The sequence below is a fragment of the Amblyraja radiata genome, unplaced genomic scaffold, assembly GCF_010909765.2.
Source record: "Amblyraja radiata isolate CabotCenter1 unplaced genomic scaffold, sAmbRad1.1.pri S129, whole genome shotgun sequence".
Lineage (NCBI taxonomy): Eukaryota > Metazoa > Chordata > Chondrichthyes > Rajiformes > Rajidae > Amblyraja > Amblyraja radiata.
In genome coordinates this window covers 27,744-42,016 of record NW_022630115.1, presented here as the reverse complement: position 1 = coordinate 42,016, position 14,273 = coordinate 27,744, and positions in this window count along the sequence as shown.

The window sequence follows — 14,273 nt, the reverse complement described above, 5'->3', positions numbered from 1 at the left end:
TACAACGACGGCCCAGGAAGACCCTTCGAAGAAAACGAAACCGAAAAAGTCTGAAATGGAGGATCTTAAAATCTTTCTCTCTGCCGAAATGAAAACCTTTGGAGAGAAGTTTAAAGAGGAACTTGATTCTTTTAAGGTAGATTTTAAAGCAGAAATGCTTTCTACCGTTCAACAAATGCTGGAAATCTGGAAGAAGACGAGGGAGGAAGAGATCAAGGATCAGATGGAAGTGCTGGAAACCAGGCTCGTTTCGGTGGAAACGAAGGATAAAACGGAGGTGGACCCCATTTATCACATACTTGATCAGCATAGAACAGCGATAACCGAACTTGAGAAATCGGTGACGACAAGTGCGGAAACTGTAAGTCGACTCCTTATTGAAAACCAACGCCTCTCCGATATGGTGATCAAATTAAATGATAAGTGTATTGATTTGGAGGGGCGTCAAAGACGTAAGAATCTAAGAATTGTAGGGGTGAAAGAAGGAAGTGAGAAGGAAATGGGCACTCGGGATTTTGTGGCAGACCTATTACAAAAAGCCTTAAAATTGGATCACAAACCTTCACTCGGTCGAGCTCATAGAGCGCAGGGACGTCGTACACAAGATGATGCCCGTCCAAGACAAATTATCGTAAAGGTGCAATTGGATCATGAATTTGATGATATAATGAAGAAAATTGTTCGAGGCGGACAGCTCCTTTTTGAAGGTGCGAGATTCAGTATTTACCGAGATTATCCGGCAGAAGTCTTCAAGAAAAGAGCGCTGTTCACTGAGACAAAGAGAATACTGAAGAATGTACCTGATTTGAAATACAGCTTGTTTTACCCCGCAAGACTAAGAGTCCTCTACAAGTCCAAGGAGCACTTTTTTACAGACCATGAAAAAGCACTGGAATATGCCCAAGAAGTCAATAACATGACCATAGACTGAAGAATTTACATTACTCCTTAGGAGTCAAGCCAGATCTAAAAGGACCTTTAAAGTTCTTTTAAGAGCTTTAAGGACATTCGGAAACCGAAATGGACGGAGGACATTGGATAAAACCGTGATCTTTGTATTTTTGTTTATTAATCAATATTATTATCTGTATATTCATGCCTAACCATATAGGTAACAACTAATACTTATTAAATATCTATATTACCACTAAAATTATTAACATTAACATTTTTCATAAAAATTTAATACTGTATATGATTGATAACAATGATTAATAATTAATAGTCTTCGATTAACGTAGAAATGAATTACATATTTATATTATATAGGAAGATATGCAAGAGGTAAATTAGATTACGTCATTAAAAAAGTTTAACGGTTTTTCTCTTTATTTTTCGATTTAAAATTAAATTTATAGATTTAGCGAAAAAATTAATATGATATGTGAGAATAATAACGTTGTGAATTTTTGCTGTTTTTGAACTTTTCTGCAGGGTTACGTGCTTTTGTATGTATGCATATGGGTATGTATATATATATGTATATATATATATATATATATATATATATATATATATATATATATATATATATATATATGTGTGTATATCGTGTGTGTGTATGTATGGATATGTAAATAAGTTTGTTACTCCCAAAGAAGTTATCTGAATGTTAGAAATAATCTTTTTTTTTTTTTTCTTCGGGCACGGAGCTGGAAATTTTTTTTTTTACAAAGGCTACGGAAGTCTTTAGAATTCTAGCCACGTTAGTGTGGCTATCACTAACTACACTAATTGTAGATGTAGTTCTTTTTCTTTCACCCTATACTAACCAACTCTATCACTTTTTTCACTTTAAATATTTTTATAACTTAAAGTTTGAATGGAAAAATAAGACTAATACAAGGAGATGTGTTCGGAAGAGCGATGTATATGATTTTAAAGTCATCTATTTGAGGTTCGGGAGCAGGGTCAGGTTCTATGTGTTGTACCTTCTGCTCGGTTATAGACCACCTTAGAAACAATATGCAAGATGTTAATATGATAAGAGGGGGTCAGGGAATAACATTTTGTAGTTGGAATGTCAAGGGAATTAATGAACCAATTAAGAGAGGTAAAGTTTTGGCACATCTAAATTTAATCAAAACAGATATAATATTTCTACAAGAAACACACCTTAAAAAGGAATCTCAACATAGACTTAAAGCTAAGTGGATCGCTGAATCATATCACTCCCCCTTTTCCCATAAGTCCAGAGGAGTTGCAATACTAATTCGTAAAGGAATACCTTTTAAGAACTCTTCAACAATATGGTAGATATATTATATTAGTTGGAGAGTTAAATGGAGAAAAAGTGATTCTTCTTAATGTTTATGGGCCTAATTTTGATAACCCCAAGTTTTTTAATAAAACATTTAAAAAAATTCCTGAATTTACACAATATAAATTAATAATTGGAGGAGACTTCAATTGTACATTAGATCCATACTTAGATAGATCATCAAGGCAAAAAAAAGTAAAATCTCAATCAAGTGTATTTCTAAATTCATTTATTAATACCACTAATATTAAGGATGTCTGGAGAATAGAAAACCCAACTGGACGGGAATATTCATTTTACTCACCAGTACACAAAACATACTCAAGAATAGATTATTTTTTAGTTGACTCTACGTTTATCCCATTTATTTATAATTCAAAATACCATAACATTATAATCTCAGATCACGCACCTGTAACATTCATGATTAAATTAAATGGAATGTCCGAGAAACAAGCATATTGGAGATTTAACCCACAAATTTTGAACGAAAGATCATGCCAGGAATATATTATTAAACAGATTCAAATATTTTTTGAGGTAAATGACAACCCTGACACACCTACTTCTCTTATGTGGGAAACGTTTAAAGCATATGTTCGAGGTACATTAATTTCTGCTCAAGCATTTTATAATAAAGAGAACAGGATTAAGCAACAAACATTGGAAATTGAAATCAAGCAACTAGATATAGAAAATGCGAGAATGCCATCTACTTTAAAACATAATTAAATTGCTGTATTGAAATATAAATTAAATAAAATGTATTCAGAACAAGTAATAAAACTTTATCAAAAAACCAAACAACTACATTTTGAATTTGGAGACAAACCACAAAAACTATTAGCACGTCAGTTACGAAAAATGGAAGGGGAAAAAACAATTCATAAAATTAGAACAGAGACAGGAGAATTATTAAAAAGGCCCAAGGACATAAATGATAGATTTCTCCAATACTATCATAACCTTTATTCAACTAAAACCGTAGCACAATCAGAAGGAATAGCAGATTTTTTAATAAAATGTAATTTAAAAGGTTTAGATTCAAACGATAGAGAATTATTAGAAAGGGAGATTACGATAAAGGATATTGAGGAGTCTATTGGCTCTTTAAAAAATGGTAAAGCAGTAGGACCAGATGGTTTAGGTTCCGAATTTTATTAAAAAAATTATGATTTGCTTAGCCCACGTTTACAAAGACTGTATGAGTATATATATATACTCAACAGAAACTTCCAGACACTTTAAATGAATCAATAATAACACTTATTCCTAAAGCTGATAAAGATCTGGAAGACCCGGGATCATACAGAGCAATTGCACTTTTAAATACAGATCAGAAAATTTTAACTAAAATATTAGCGCATAGATTAAGTACAGTGATGAATAAATTAATACACCCTGACCAAACAGGCTTTATTCAGAAACGGTACTCATATTATAATCTAAGAAGATTATTTAATATTATATATTCCAAGAGAATTATTAATGAAGATCTAGCAATAATTTCACTTGACGCTGAAAAAGCATTTGATCAGGTCGAATGGCCTTATTTATTTTCGGTGATGGAAAATATGCAGCTAGGGGAGAAATTCTGTACATGGATAAAACTGTTATATACAAATCCCACGGCTAGAATATTTACAAACCAAAGGTTGTCACCTAAATTTAGCCTATCTAGAGGTTGTAGACAAGGATGCCCATTATCTCCATTATTATTTGCGCTTGCTATTGAGCCACTGGCAGAAAGAGTTAGGGGGCATCCGGAAATACATGGGTATAACACAAAGGACACAGTGAATAAAATTTCTCTATACGCAGATGATGTATTAATTTACATTACAAAACCAGAAATTAGTATTCCAAACTTATTAAAGCTAATAACCCAATTTGGTTCATTTTCAGGATACAGAATAAATTGGAATAAAAGTGAAATTATGCCAATAAGGGAACATAACAAACAGACAATACAACAATTTCCATTTAAAATAGTAAATGAAAAATTTAAATATCTAGGTATTTATGTAACTAAGATATATACATCATTATTTAAAGCAAATTTCCCCCCATTACTGAACAAACTACATAAGAATATTCAATACTGGAAAACACTTCCTATCTCAATGGTAGGCAAAATCAATGCCATAAAAATGATTTTTTTACCGCAAATATTATATCTTTTTCAGACAATTCCGATATATCTGGCAAAAAACTTTTTTTTTAAATTGGACTCTATTGTTAATGATTTTATCTGGGATTATAAGAATCATAGGATAAACAAAAGACACTTGTGTAAATCAAAAATAAATGGAGGCTTGGTTTTACCCAATTTTTTGTTTTATTTCTGGGCAGTTAACATTAAAAATATGAATTTCTGGTTAGAAGAAATAGATCATCAACCAGACTGGTTAAAAATGGAAAAGGAAGATTGTTTACCTTTTGATATCGGTTCGATATTATTTGCTACGTCTAAATTAAACAAAAAAATTTATAGGGAAAACCCTATAATATTTAGTGCTATACGAATTTGGAAACAATTAAAAAAGACATTAAAATTAGATAATTTATCACTTTTTCTTCCAATTGTGAATAATCCTTTGTTTAAGCCTTCATGGTTGGACGGGGGTTTTACACAATGGAAGAATTATGGAATTAAAAATATGGGACAACTTTACAAGGAAGGCACTTTTCTGACATTTCAGGAATTGCAACAGACTTATGGACTTCGAGGAGATGATTATTTCAGATATCTTCAACTTAGAGATTATGTAAAATCGAACTCCCAAAATTTTCGAATTAGAAATTCAGAAATTCTTGATGAATGTTGGAACAAACATCCTAATACAGAAAAATTAATATCTTATATATATAATATCTTATTAGACAGTGACATTCCTTCGACGGACTTACACAGACAAACATGGGAAAAATAATTAAATCAAGTAATAATGAAAGATACTTGGGAAGAAAGTTTGCAACACATACATCAGTGTTCACTAAACGCCAGACATTCTCTAATACAATTTAAAGTAATACATAGGTTACATTATTCAAAAACAAAATTACATAAAATTTTTCAACATATCTCACCTATATGTGATAAATGTCAACATTTAGAAGCTACATTATCTCATATGTTTGCAAACTGTATAAAAATTAAAAAATTCTGGGTAAATATTTTTAGTATAATATCTAATACCAGCACACAATTGGACCCAGATCCAAAATTAATAATACTCGGAATATTAGAATTAAATCAAACACTTAGAACAACACAAAGAAACTTTATTGATTATAGTTTAATAACAGGAAAAAAATTAATTCTAAAATTTTGGAAAGGCCCTACGGCCCCCACAATTAAAATGTGGATTATAGAAATGACGGAGACCTTAAACGTGGAAAGAATCAGATTTTCCCTGTTGGACAAACAGGAATTATTCGTTGGAACATGGTCTCCTTTTATTGATTACTTAAAGGGTCAGAATGGTTCAGCACAGGAACCTGACTAGCACGCGGGATAAAGAATGGATGAAATACTATACTCTGAAATGTACGAATATATCTCGAATTAAGTCTTTTTTAATAAATTTTTCCATTCTTCTTTAACTATCTTTTCCCTTTTTTTTTGTTTTTTTGTTTTTGTTTTTGTTTTTGTTTTTCTTCTCTTTCTTTTCTTTCTTTACTTCATCTATCTCTTTAGTTCTATCTAGTTTTTAAAAAAAAGGCAAAAAGTATTGGAGACAATGTAATAATAATTGACAATATTATCAATTTAAAAATGTAAGACTGTAATGATGTAATTAGGTTATGTACCTATCTCCAATAAAAAATATTTTCCAAAAAAAAACAAAAAACAATGCAACATTCCAACATGAAAAGGTTCCCCACCCCTGGGCTAACGTCTATAATTCCCTGTTTTCTCTCTCCCACCTTTCTTAAAATAGTGGCATAACATTAGCTACCCTCCAATCCACAGGAACTGATCCTGAATAGATAGAACATTGGAAAATGATCACCAATGCGTCCAGGTTTTCTCGAGCCACTTCCTTAAGTACCCTGGGATGCAGACAATCAGACCCTGGGGATTTATCAGCCTTCAGTCCCATCAGTCTACCCAACACCATTTTCTGCCTAATGTGGATTTCCTTCAGTTCCTCCGCTACCCTAGATCCTCTGGCCACTGGTACATCTGGAAGATTATTTGTGTCCTCCTTAGTGAAGATGGATCCAAAGTACCTGTTCAGCTCATCTGCCATTTCCTTGTTCCCCATATTAAATTCCCCCTTTTCAGTGTTCAAGAGACCAACTTAACCATTTTTTTCTTCTTCACAAATATAAAGAAGGAACAGCCGATGCTGGTTTAGAAAGAGATATCTCCTGGAGTAATTTGCACGTCTGGTGAGCATGGACAGGCAACATTCTAGGTCAGGACCCTTCTTCCGACGGCTTGGTGTGGGGGGTGGAGAAAGTTGGAAAGGAGAGGTGGGAGTGGTCGCCTTAGATTCCCTTCCCTCTACAGATGCGGCCTGACCCAGTGTTCCTCCACCGCTTTAGAGGGAATGGACAGACGACGTTTTGAGTCAGGACCCTTCTTCAGACTGAGTGGAGAGGGTGGGGTGGGGGGGGGGAGGATGCTGGAAAAGAGAGATGGGGGCTGGACAAAGCCTGTCAAGTGATAGGTGGGCACAGAATGCTGGAGTAACTCAGCGGGACAGGCAGCATCTCTAGAGAGAAGGAATGGTGACGTTTCGGGTTGAGTGCCTTCTTCAGAAGTGATAGGTGGATATAGGTGAGGGAGACACAAAATTCTGATGATGCTGGAATCTTGCACAGAACACAATTTAGTTAGATGCACAGAATCTGGGCTATGGGGAGAAGGCAGGCGCGGGTTATTGATTGTGGATGGTCAGCCATGATCACAATGAATGGCTGTGCTGGCTCGAAGGGCCAAATGGCCTCCACCTGCACCTATTTTATATGTTTCTAATCTATTGCTCAGAGTGGGGGAGTCGAGGACCAGAGGACATGGGTTGATGGCGAAGAGGAAAAGATTTAATAGGAATCTGAGGGGTAACCTTTTCACACAAAGGGTGGTGAGTGCATGGAACAAGCTGTCAGGGGAGGTAGTTGAGGCTGGGAATATCCCAATGTTTAAGAAACAGTTACACAGGTAAGTGGATAGAACAAATTTGGAGGCCAAATACAAGCAGGCGGGACTAGTGCAGCTGGGACTAGTCGTTGGTCGTTGCGGGCAAGTTGGGCCAAAGGGCCTGTTTCCACTCTGTATCACTCTTTAGCTCTAACACAGAGTGCTGGAGTAGCTCAGTGGGTCAGGCAGCATCTGTGGAGAACATGGATAGGTGACATTTCACAGTGCTGGAGTAACTCAGTGGGTCAGGCAGCATCTCTGGAGAACATGGGTAGGTGCCATTTCAGGTCGGAACCCTTCTTCACACTGACACGATGTTAGCAGATGAGGGGGTGATCGGCAGATGAGTGGAGTAAGTGACAGGCGTGAGAAAATAAGGAGATAAAAGGGTAGAGAAGGAGCGTGGAATATATATGTGCAGCTTTAAGGGACATTGTGTTCAAGAACGAAATGCAGATGCTGGAAAATCGAATGTAGACAAAAAGTGCTGGAGAAACTCAGCGGACGCGCCAGCATCTATGGAGCGACGGAAATAGGCAACATTTCGGGCCGAAACCGGACATTGGTCAGGTAGCATTTGGAGTATTGCATACAGTTCTGATCACTCCATTACAGGACTGATGTGGAGGCTTTGGGGAAGGTGCAGAGATGGTTAACCAGAATGGTTTAAAAACAAGGAACTGCAGATGCTGGTTTACAAAAAGGACATAAAGTGCTGGAGTAACTCAATGGGACAGGCAGTATCTCTGGAGAGAACGAATGGGAGACGTTTCAGGTCAAGACTGAGGAGGGTCTCGACCCGAAACGTTACCCATTCCTTCCAGCATTTTATGTTTACCTAAACAGCGCCTATCTATCCACGTGGCGGTGTGCCAGCAGGCTGGAGGAGCGGGCAAAGGCCTTGCCACAGAGCGGGCAGGTGAAGGGGCGCTGGCCGGTGTGGACTCGCCGGTGCTCCAGCAGGTGGTCAAGGCGGGTGAAGCCCTTATCACAGGACAGGTTCACCGGGCTCAAGGGACGCTCACCGTTGTGGGTACACTGGTGCTGCCAAAGTCTAGACATGCGGGTGAAACCCGTGTTCACACAAAGGGTCTCTCTCCGGTGTGTATCCGCTGCTGCTCCTGCAGCCCCGTCCTCTCTTGTCACAGTGGGAGCAGCTGCTCGCCGGCGTGGGTCCGCCGGTGCTGCCGCAACCCCCGCGAGCTGTCAAACTGCTCACCACAGTACGGGCAGTCGTACGGCGGGCCACTGGTGTGCACGTGCTGGTGAGACAGGGCGTGGGAGGCCATGGTGAAGCGCACTCCACACACCGGGCTGAGGAAAGGACGGTCGCCGGCGTGCACCCGCTGGTGGGACAGCAGCTTGGAGGAGCGGGTGAAGTCCTTGCCGCACTTGGCACAGGTATAGGGACGCTCGCCAGTGTGGGTGCGCTGGTGCACCAGCAGGGTGCTGGAGCGGGTGAAGTCCTTGCCGCTCTGAGCGTAGGTGTACGGACGCTCGCCGGTGTGGGTGCGCTGGTGCACCAGCAGTTAGCTGGAGTGGGTGAAGCCCTTGCCGCAGTCATTGCAGGTGAAGGGTAGTTCCCCAGTGTGCAGGCACATGGGTCTCTTCAGGTCCGGCGACGACTTGAAGCTTTTACCGCAGTCGGAGCAGGTGAAGGGCTGCTCACTGCTGTGCACCCGCCGGTGCTTCTGCAGCTCTGACAACTGGGCAAACCTCTTACCACAGGTGGAGCACCCAGAGGGCTTCTCGCCCGTGTGCACCCGCCGGTGCACCTTCAGGTGTTTTGCCATCTTGAAGCTCTTGCTGCAATCGGAGCAGGTGAAGGGCCTCTCGCTGAAGTGCATGCGGTTGTGCCGCAGCAGGTTGCTGTAGTGGGTGAAGCTCTTGCCGCATTCCAAGCAGTTGAAGGGCCTCTCGTCGGAGTGCATGCGGTTGTGCTGCTGCAGGTGGTCATAGCGGGTGAAGCTCTTGCCGCACTCGGAGCAGTCAAAGGGGCGTTCTCCCGTGTGCACCCGCCGGTGGGTCTCCAGCTCGCTCGGGTACTGCCAGGCCTTGCCACACACGTCGCACTCATAACGCGTCTCCTTGTTGTGCCCCGCCATGTGGTGCTGCACCAAAGTTAAGCCCCTCGAGCACAGCGGCACACCGAGCAGATGGGGGTGCTCACCGGCACCTCAATGGCCGTTCATGGCCCCGTCTCTCCATCCACAGCGGCGGCTCCTAAACCCTACAGGAGCGGAACACAGAGGGTCAACAAACTGGCAAACAGGATATTACTAACAGATATTGGGTGCGTTTATGGCGGAGGAAACCGTTATATAATTCTGCACGGCACAGTGGCGCAGCGGTACAGACCCGGGCTCGATCCTGACTACGGGTGCTGTCTGTGTGGAGTTTGTACGTTCTCCCCTTGACCTGTGTGGATGTTTACTCCGGGTGCTCCGGTTTCCTCCAACATTTCAAAGACTTCAGGATTGTAGATTAATCGGCATCCACAAAATTGTTAAATTGTCCCTAATGTGCGTAGGATAGTGCTAGTGTACGGGGTGATCGCTGGTCGGCGCGGACTCCGCGGGCTGAAAGACCCGTTTCCGCGCTGCATCTCTAAACTAAACTAAACTAAAGAAAGGTCTCGACCCAAAATGTCACCCTTTCCTTTTCTCCACAGATGCTGTCTGACCCACTCAATTACTCCAGCTTATTCTTTCTATCGCTCACTCTCTTTTTGTCGCTGTCTCTCTCTCTCTGTCTTTATCTCTCCCTATCTCTCTCTCTGTGTCTCTCACTTTCTCTAGCTCTCTCTCTCTCTGTCTCCCTGTGTGTCTCTCTATTTCTCTGTGTCTCTCTGTCCCTCCCTCCCTCTGCATCTCTCTCTGTCCATCTCTCTCTCTGCCCCACCCTCGCTCTCTCTCTCTGTCCCTCTCTCTCCCTCTGTCCCTCTCTCTCTCACTATCTCTCAGTCCGTCTCTCCCTCTGTCCCTGCCTCTCTCTCTCTGTCCATCTCTCGCTCTCTCTCCCTCTCTTTCTGTCCGCACACTCTGTCCCTCTCTCTCTATCTGTCCCTCTCTCCACCTCTCTCACTCTGTCCCTCGCTCTCTGTCCCTCTCTCACTATCTGTCCCTCCCTCTCTCTGTCCCCCCCTCTCTCTCTGTCACTCTCTGTCTCTTTCTGTCTCTCTCTCTCTCTCTGTCCCTCTCTCTGGATCGCTCTCTATGTCTCTCTATTCTCTCTCTCTCTCTCTCTCTCTGTCCCTCTCGGTCACTGTCCCAGTCTCTATATCTCTGTCCCTCTCTCTCTGTCCGTCTCTCTCTGTCCCTCTCTCCCTGTCCCTCTCTCCCTTCTCTGTCTCTCTGTCCCTCTCACTTCTCTGTCTCTCCCTGTCCCTCTGCCCCCTCTCTCTCTCTGCCCCCCCCTCTCTCTTTTTACCCAAATATATCTAAAGAAGCGTTTACTGTCCTTCCTTATATTCCTGGCCAGCTTCCCTTCGTACTTTATCTTTTCAGCCCGTATTGCCCGTTTTGTTTCCTTCTGTTGTCCTATGAAAGTCTCTGTGTGCGTGCGTCTCTCTCTCTCTCTGCCCCCCTCTCTCTTTCTCTATCGCTCTCTCTGTCCCTCTCGCTCTCTCGCTCCCTGTCCCTCTTGCTCTCTCTCTCTCCCTGTCCCTCTCTCTCTGCCCCCCTCTCTCTGTCCCTCTCTCTCTCTCTCTGCTCCCCCTCTCCCTCTCTTTTCCCCTTAACATATCTAAAGAAGCTTTTACTGTCCTTCTTTATATTCCTGGCCAGCTTTCCTTCATACTTCATCTTTTCTGCCTGTATTGCTGTTTTGTTTCCTTCTGTCCTGTGAAAGTTGCCCAATCATCTCATGCCTTCATAGTGCCCTTTGTTATCTCTCTCTCTCTCCCTTTCTGTCTCTGTCTGTCTCTCTTTCTCTCTGTCCCCCTCTCTCTCGGTCTCTACGTCCCTCTCTATCTGTCTCTGTCTGTGTCTGTCTCTGGCTTTCTCTCCCTCTCCCTCTCTCTCTTTCTCTGTCTGTCTCTTACTGTCTCTCTCTCCGTTTCTCTTTTTCTCCCTGTCTCTCTCCCTCTGTATATCTGCCTCTCTTTCTCTCTGCTTCGCTCTCCCCCTCTCTCTCTTTCTGTCGTTATCTCTCCCTGTGTGTATCTCTCTCTCTGCTTTCTCCCTCTCTCTGTCTTTCTCTTTCTCTGTCTCTCTCACTGCTTCTCTCATTCTCAATTTCATTTCAATTTAAAAACTTTATTGGCATGATAAAAAAACATTGTTATATTGCCAAAGTATAAAACATGACATACATATTTGAAATGCATAAGTAAAAATACAAGTATACAGTGCATGGATATATATATCGCAGTACATAAACTTGCAATAGGCCTATAGCCCTTTATTGATTGCTACACGTTCTAGTAGCTGTAAGCAGTACAACACAATAGCAACTTTAGCAATTCAATATTAATTTCTTAGTGTTAGTTAATGTCGATTAGTGTGTGCGTACATATGTGCATGTTGGTCATTCACCGTCTCTCAGGTTATGGCATGCTGTTACGTATTGTGCACCAAGATGTGCCGTATTTCCTTCGCCAAAGATTATTCTTAGTTTTGATGTATCATCTAGTTCTTTAAAGTCAGGGGTTGCCACACTGAGTTTGTCAAAGTATGCTTTCCTTGTTTTGTCAAATTTTGTGCATTTTAGGAGGAAGTGCATCTCTGTTTCAACCTCATCTGTCAAACAGTGGCCGCATATTCTGTTTTCTCTTGGTTGCCAGAATCTCTTCTGTCTTCCTTTTTCAACTGCCAAATAGTGGTCACTTACCCTGTATTTGGTGAGGGTCTGTCTCTGCTTTATGTCTCTAACAGTTGAGAGATAGTCTGCCAATTTATAATCTCTTTTTAGGGAACAGTAACATTCTAATCTGCTTTGGCTTTTGGTTTCTTTATCCCAATGTTCCAAGTACGTTTCTTTACATTGTTTGATAACTTGGTTCACTCTAACTGGTGATTGGGGGTCAGTATTGATCTGGGGCCGGTCAGGGTTTAACTGGATAGGTTTTAACTGAATAGGGGTAGTTAGTCTCAGTACCTACTGACACAGGGAACTCTTTTCTGGGTTCCCCTCTTGTGTTTGAAGGGCTTTAAACTGGAGGGTATCTGGGGCCTAGATTTAAGGTGATTCCAAAAATTTAGTGCTCTTTTCTGGATATTTATTATCAGTGGGTATCTGCCTAGTTCCGCCCTACATGCGTTTGTTGGTGTTTTCCTTTGGATACGGAGGATGTTCCGACAAAATTCCGCATGCAGGGCTTCCGTGGTATGATTTTCCCATTTACTATAACTATGGTGACTGAGCGGACCCCATACTTCACTACCATAAAGCACAATAGGCTGGATTACACTGTCAAATATTTTAGTCAGATATTCTGTCTCTGTGTGTCTCTCTCTTTCTTTCGTTCTCTCTCTGTCTCTCTCTTTGTCTGTCTCTTTCTCCCTGTGTCTCTCACTCCATCTCTCTCTCTCTCTGTCTGTCTCTCACTGCTCCTCTCAATCTCTCTGTCTCTGTGTCTCTCTCTCTTTCTTTCGTTCTCTCTCTGTCTCTCTCTATCTCTCTCGCTGGTTCTCTCTCTCTCTTTGTCTCTCTTATTCCCTCTCTCTATGTCTCTCTATCCATCTCACTTTCTGTCTGCCTCTCGCGCTGTCTGTCTCTCTCTCTCTCTCTCTCTCTCTCTCTCTCTCTCTCTCTCTCTCTCTCTCTCTCTCTCTCTCTCTCTCTCTCTCTCTCTCTCTCTCTCTCTCTCTCTCTCTCTGTCAATTCAATTTCAATTTAAATTAAAAAACTTTATTGGCATGATAAAAAAAATACATTGTTATATTGCCAAAAACATGACATACATATTTAAGATGCATAAGTATAAATACAAGTATACAGTGCATGGATAGATATGTCCCTGTACATAAACTAACAATAGGCCTATAGCCCTTTATTGATTGCAACTGTCTCTTTCCCTGTTTCTCTCTGTGTCTCTCACTGCCTCTCTTTCTCTCTCTGTAGCTCTGTGTGTGTCTGTCTCTTTCTTTCTTTCTCTCTCTGTCTCTCTTATTTGTCTCTCTGTCTCTCTCCCTCTTTCTCTGTTTATCTGTTTGTCTCTCTCTCTGCCTTTCTCATTCTGTCTCTCTGTGTGTGTCTCTCTCTGTCTCTCTATCTCCCTCTCTCTGTCTTTCTGTCTCTCTCTCTCTATGCCTTGCTCTCTCTCTCCATCTCTCTCTGTCTGTTTCTCTCTGTTTCGCTCTCTCTTTTTCTCCCCAATTCTCTCTGTCTGTCTGTCTCTCACTCTGCCTCTCATTCTTTCTCTCTCTCTCTCTCTCTCTGTGTAGCTCTGTGTGTGTATGTCTGTCTCTTTCTTTCTTTCTCTCTGTCTCTCTTGCTCCCTCTCTTCTTTCTCTCTTTTTGTCTCTTTTTCTGTCTCTCTCTATGTCTTTCTCTCTCTCTGTATCTTTCTCGCTGTCTCTCTCTCTTTATCTCTCTGTCTCTCATCTCTCTTTGTCTCTGTCTGTTTTGTCTCTTTCTCTCTTTGTCTCTCGCTCGCTGTCTCTTTCACTCTCTCTCTCCCTCTCTATCTCTTTCTCTGTTTATCTGTTTCTCTCTCCCTCTATATCTTGCTCACATTCTGTCTTTCTCTCTGTCTGTGTCTCTCTCTCGGCCCTCTATCTCTCTCTGCCTCAGTGTCTCCCCATCTCTCTCTTTCTATCTTTCTCTCTCTGTTTCCCTGTCTCTCTCTGCCTCTCTGTCTGTGTGTGTCTATCTGTCTCTCTCTCCCTCTCTTTCTCTCTGTCTCTCCCTCTCGCCCCTCTT